Below are 5920 nucleotides of genomic sequence, written 5' to 3' on the forward strand. Positions count from 1 at the left end.
TCTTCGGTCAGTTGAGTACGTGATGTTCTTCTGTAGTCTCACTGATTTTTATGGGTTTTTTTTTTTTTTTTTTGGTTTAACAACATATATTTATTTCCTCATGATTCTGGAGGCCAAAAGTCCTCCAGATAAAGGTGTTAGCAGAGCTTATTTCTTCTGAGGCCTCTTACCTTGGCTTGTGGGTAGTTGTCTTCTCCCTGTAGTCTCACAGAATTTTGTCTGCTTTTTCTGTGAGTCACTAAGAGAGATGCGTTAAAACTCCCAACTATTATTCTGTACTTGTCTCTCTCTTTATAATTTTCAATTTGTGTGTGTGTATGCTTCATTTATTTTGTATATATAACATATATTTCAAGGCCCTATTAGGTGCATACAAGTTTAGAATGGAAATTACATGGAACCTCAGTAATGATTTTAGTCCGAATTCTATTTTGTTTAAAAGTAATATATATTACACAAGCTTTCTTTTAGCTAGTCTTTGCATCCTTTATTAATAGACTTACATTTTCAACCTTTTTGTATCTTTATGTTTTAGATTTGTCTCTTGATATTCTTCACCATTTACCTTGAGCATTTGATCTACTTATCACTTATTGTAATTACATCTTCAGGCTTCGATTTTCTCTCTTATTATGTGCTTTTTTAATAGTACCACTTTCCTGTGTTTTTTTTTTTCTTTCCTGTCTTACCCATATGTTACCTTCTCTTTGTGTGGAAATTATACACTCTTTTCTAATCTTTTAGTAGCTATGACAGAAATTATAAGAAGCATTTTAAAATTATCAAAATCTAATATTAATTGATAAGTCTACCCTTTTCTTAAATAATGCAATGAACTTAGAACACGTTAAACCTATTTATATCCTTCCTGACCAATATGCTAGTGTTATAATATATTTTAATTCAATATGTATATTTTAAACCCAACAAAATATTTAACCCATTCCTTGTTCTTAATTCTATCTTTAACTCATCTGGTATCATTTGCTGCCATTTTCACTTTTAGAATTTTTTTTAGGGTACTCTGCTAGAGGGAAACTATCAGTTTTGTTGTGTCTAAAAATGTCTTTATGTCACTTTTACTCCTGTTAGATTTAGTAACTGAAATCTAGGTACTAAAGACACTCATTTTTACTGAATTTATCACTGTTTTTAGGCCAACTTGATAGAGCATCTATCTATTGAGATATATATATATATATATATATTGCATTATATATATTATGTAATATATATGTAATATATATATATATATCTGTCTATATATACATTCTTCCACCTATCCATGCATCCTGTCTACCTTTTTATCATCTGTCTTCTACATACCTATCTATCACCTAAACACTTCATTTATCTATATCTCCATTATTTATCACCTATCTATCTATCATCTAAATACTTCCTGAGTTCATATTGTGACTTCCAATTGAGGACAATGGGGTTTTTATTTCTATATTATACCTGTATCTTTTTTCTTTCACATTGAGTCTTCATTCACAAGGACACAAGGTACGGTTGAATTAGAATATCCCGTAATCACTCATTTGCTTTACCCAACATTATAAGTCTCAAAATAATAATTCATACTACTCTACCAATTATTACCAAAAACAATTAAACATTTTTGCCTAGGCTATCCCATTCTCCCCCATTTTAAAATGATTATATCTACCTCATTAGGTCATCTGGTCATTTGCATACTATAGTTTCCCCCTTTTAACTCATTTATATTTTAAAATGTATATGCATATATTTATAAGCATTAAATGTAAAAATATATAATTATAAATTCACATAAAATATTATATGTAATTATAAATATATATGTACACACTTAATGTTTACCATTATATGAATGATTCCCTAAGCATTTTGGTATTTGAAACATATTCTTTAATAAATTCCCTAGGAAGGGCTCTCAGAAACAATTTCTTTGAACTTTTACATGTTGACATCAATCTGTACCCTTTGTACATCAAGATCAATTTTACTAAATATACAATCCTTGGCTCATAATTTCTTTTCTTGAAAATCTTAAATATATTACTCCTTTTTTTTTTCTGTCATAAAGTATTTCATGTCAAAAAAACATGATAATAATCTAATCTTATTTCCTTCATATTCTTTTTGGATAGATACCCAAAGGATTTTTTTCTTTTTCTTCAAACTTTACTAATTTTATTAAAAGAATTATTGGTTTCGGTCATGCTCATTTGACATTCTCAGGTACGTACTATGATGTTTCAATAATTATTTTTAAATTTTTGTTTTAAGAATATTTTCTTGAATTATATTCATTCTGTGCCCTTGCTTTGGTTTTCTTCTTTAAAACTTCTATTATCTATATGTTAATCTTCTTTGCCTATCATTTATGTTTGTCTTGCTCTCAAGTCCTTTTGTTTTGAAAACGTTCTTCCTTTTAAACCTATTTCTCTTGAGGTATCAGTTATTGTGTTTATTTACTTACGTTCCTTTTAGTATAGTCCTCGTTTCATAATTTTTTGTGTCTAATTCTTGATTTGTCATATCATTTTGAATTTTTTAAATTCTGGTTTTTGTTATCCTTCTGTGTCTTACGTAGTTTTCCTAATGTCTTTAAACTCATTTTGAAATATTAAGTTGTAGTTTTGATCTGTTTTTGAGCATGTCTTTCTGGCATACCTTCATTGTCTATAGGGATATTATTAGGATCCATGTAACTTAGCAATGTGTATGGGATTTGATCACGATAATTTTTAGTTTATTTATTTATTTAAAAAATTAAATTATTTGGGATAACATTGGTAAATACAATTACATAATTTTCAAGTGTACATTATAATTTGACATAATTTTCAAGTGTACATTATATTGTATGTTTACCACCCAAAGCCCAGTTTCCTTAAGCTACCATATATTTGATCCCCTTTATGCACTTCACTCTCCCCCCCATTCCCCCTATATATGACCCCTTTAACCCTGTCTACCTCCCCACTCCTGCCCCACCCCTACCCTCTGATAACCACTAGTCTATAGTCCATGTCCATGAGTCTCTGTTTGTTTGTCATGTTCGTTTATTGCTTTTAGGTTTATATCCCACGTATCAGTGATATCATGTAGTTTTCAACTTTTTCTGTCTGGCTTATTTCACTTAGAATTATTATCTCAAGGTCCATCCATGTTGTTGCAAATGGCAGTATTTCATCTCTTCTTATGGCTGAGTAATATTCCATTGTATATATGTACCACAGCTTCTTTAGCCAATCATCTATTGTAGGACACTTTGGTGGCTTCCATGTCCTGAACACTGTGAATAGTGCTGCAATGAACATCAGTGTGCAAATTACTTTCAGATATGGGTTTTCAAGTCTTTGGGGTAAATACCCAGGAGAGGGATTGCTGAATCATATGGTAGATCAATTCTTAGTTTTTTGAGGCACCTCCATACTATTTTCCATGGTGGCTGTACCAATTTGCAGTCCCACCAGCACCATATGAGGGTTCCTTTTTCTCCACATCCTCTCCAACATTTGTTATTACTTGTCCTGTTGATTATAGCTATTCTAACAGGTGTGAGATGGTAACTCATTGTGGTTTTGATTTGCATTTCCCTAATAGCTAACAATGTTGAGTATCTTTTCATGGATTTGTTGGCCATTTCTATGTCCTTTAGGGAGAAGTGTCTGTTCAGGTCCTCTGTCCAGCTTTTTACTGGATCATTTGGGTTTTGTTGTTGTTGTTGTTGTTGAGTTGTATGAGTTCTTTGTATATTTTGGATATTAGGCCATTATCGGAGGTGTTGCTTGCAAATGTATTTTCCCATTCAGATGGTTGCATCTTTACCTTGTTGACAGTTTCTTTTGCTGTTTATAAGCTTTTTAGTTTGCTGTAGTCCCATTCATTTATTTTTGCTTTTATTCCCCTTGCCTTTGAGGTCAAATTCATAAAATCCTCTTTAAGTCCAAGGTCCTTGAGTTTAGTTCCTGTTTTCTTCTATGCATTTTATTGTTTCAGGTCTTATATTCAGGTCCTTAACCCATTTTGAGTTAATTTTGGTGTGTGATGATAGAGAACAGATTAGTTTCATTCTTTTGCATTCTTTTGCAGGTGGCTTTCCAGTTTTCCTAGCACCATTTATTGAAGAGGCTTTCCTTTCTCCACAGTATGTTTTTGGCTTTTTTTGTCAAAAATTATTTGCCCATATACATATGGGTTTACTTCTGGACACTTGATTCCATTCCACTGGTCAGTGTGTCTGTTTTTCTACAAATACCATGCCATTTTGATTACTGTTGCTTTGTAGTATAATTTGAAATCAGGCAGAGTAAAGCTCCAGCCTCTTTCATTTTTTCAGGATAACTTTGGCAATTTGTGGTCTCTCGGGCTTCCATACAAATCTAGTGATTTTTTGTTCTATTTCTTTAAAAAATGCCGATGGGATTTTGATGGGGATTGCATTAAATTTGTAGAATGCTTTAGGTGATATGGTCATTTTAACTATGTTGATTCTTCCAATCCAAGAACACAGAATATCCTTCCATTTCTTTGTGTCTTCTTCAATTTCTTATAATAGGGTCTTATAGTTTTCATTATATAGGTCCTTCACATGTTTCATTAGATTTCCTCCTAGGTATTTTATTACTTTTGTTACAATCAAAAAAAATTATTTTTTCTATTTCTTTTCTAACACTTCATTATTAGAGAATAGGAACACTATGGATTTTTTAATGCTGATTTTGTATATAGAAACTTTACTGTATTTGCTTATTGTTTCTAGTAGTGTTCTTGTGGAATCTTTCAGGTTTTCTATATAGAGAATCATGTCATCTGCAAATGTCATCTGAAAAAGTTTGACTTTTTCGTTTCCTATTTGGATGCCTTTTATATCTTTCTCTTGTCTGATTGCACTTGCTAGGACCTCCAATGTTATATTGAATAACAATGCCAATAGTGGATAGCCTTATCTTGTTCCTGATCTTAGAGAGGTTTTTAGTTTTTCACCATTAAGTATAATCTTGGCTGAGCGTTTGTCATATATGGCCTTTATTATGTTAAGGTACTTTCCTTCTATACCAATTTTGTAAGTGTTTTGATCATAAATGGATGCTGTATCTTGTCGAAGGCTTTTTCTGCATCTATTGATATGATCATATGATTCATATTTTTTATTTTGTTTATGCGGTGTATCACATTAATCAATTTGCATATGTTGAACCATCCCTGTGCTCTGGGATGAAGCCCACTTGATCATGGTGTTTAATATTATTAATATGTTGCTGTATTCGGTTCGCTAGTATCTTATTTAGGATTTTTGCATCTGTGTTCATGAGAGATATTGGTCTGTAAGTTTCTTTGTTTGTGTTATCCTTTTGGTATCAGAGTAATATTGGCCTCATAAAATGAGTTGGGAAGTATTGCCTCCTCTTTGATTTTTTGAAAGAGCTTGAGAAGATTAGGTATTAAACCTTTTTTGAATATTTGGTAGAATTCACTGGTGAAGCCATCTGGTTTTAGGCTTTTACTTTTTGATAGGTTTTTGATACAATTTCCATACTGCTGATGGTTCTATTTAGATTTTCCAGTTCTTCTGGATTCCGTCTAGGAAGATTGTATTTTTTCTAAGTACTAGTCCATTTCTTCTAGGTTATTAAATTTGGCATTATATACTTTGTCATAGTATTCTTGTATAATCATTTGTATTTTTGCAATGTCAGTCATAATTTCCCCTCTTTCATCCCTGATTTTGTTTATTTGTGTCCTTCCTCTTTTTTCTTTAGTGAGTCTAGCCAGGGGTTTGTCAATTTTAATAACTTTCTCAAAGTACCAGCTCTTTGTTTCATTTTTCTATTGTTTTTGTTTTGTTTTCAATTTCATTTATTTCCATTTCAATTATTTCTTTCCTTCTGCTGACTTTAGTCTTCATTTGTTCTTCCTTTTCTAG

Source organism: Pteropus vampyrus, unplaced genomic scaffold (genome assembly GCF_000151845.1).
Source record: "Pteropus vampyrus isolate Shadow unplaced genomic scaffold, Pvam_2.0 Scaffold20, whole genome shotgun sequence".
Taxonomy (NCBI): Eukaryota; Metazoa; Chordata; class Mammalia; order Chiroptera; family Pteropodidae; genus Pteropus; species Pteropus vampyrus.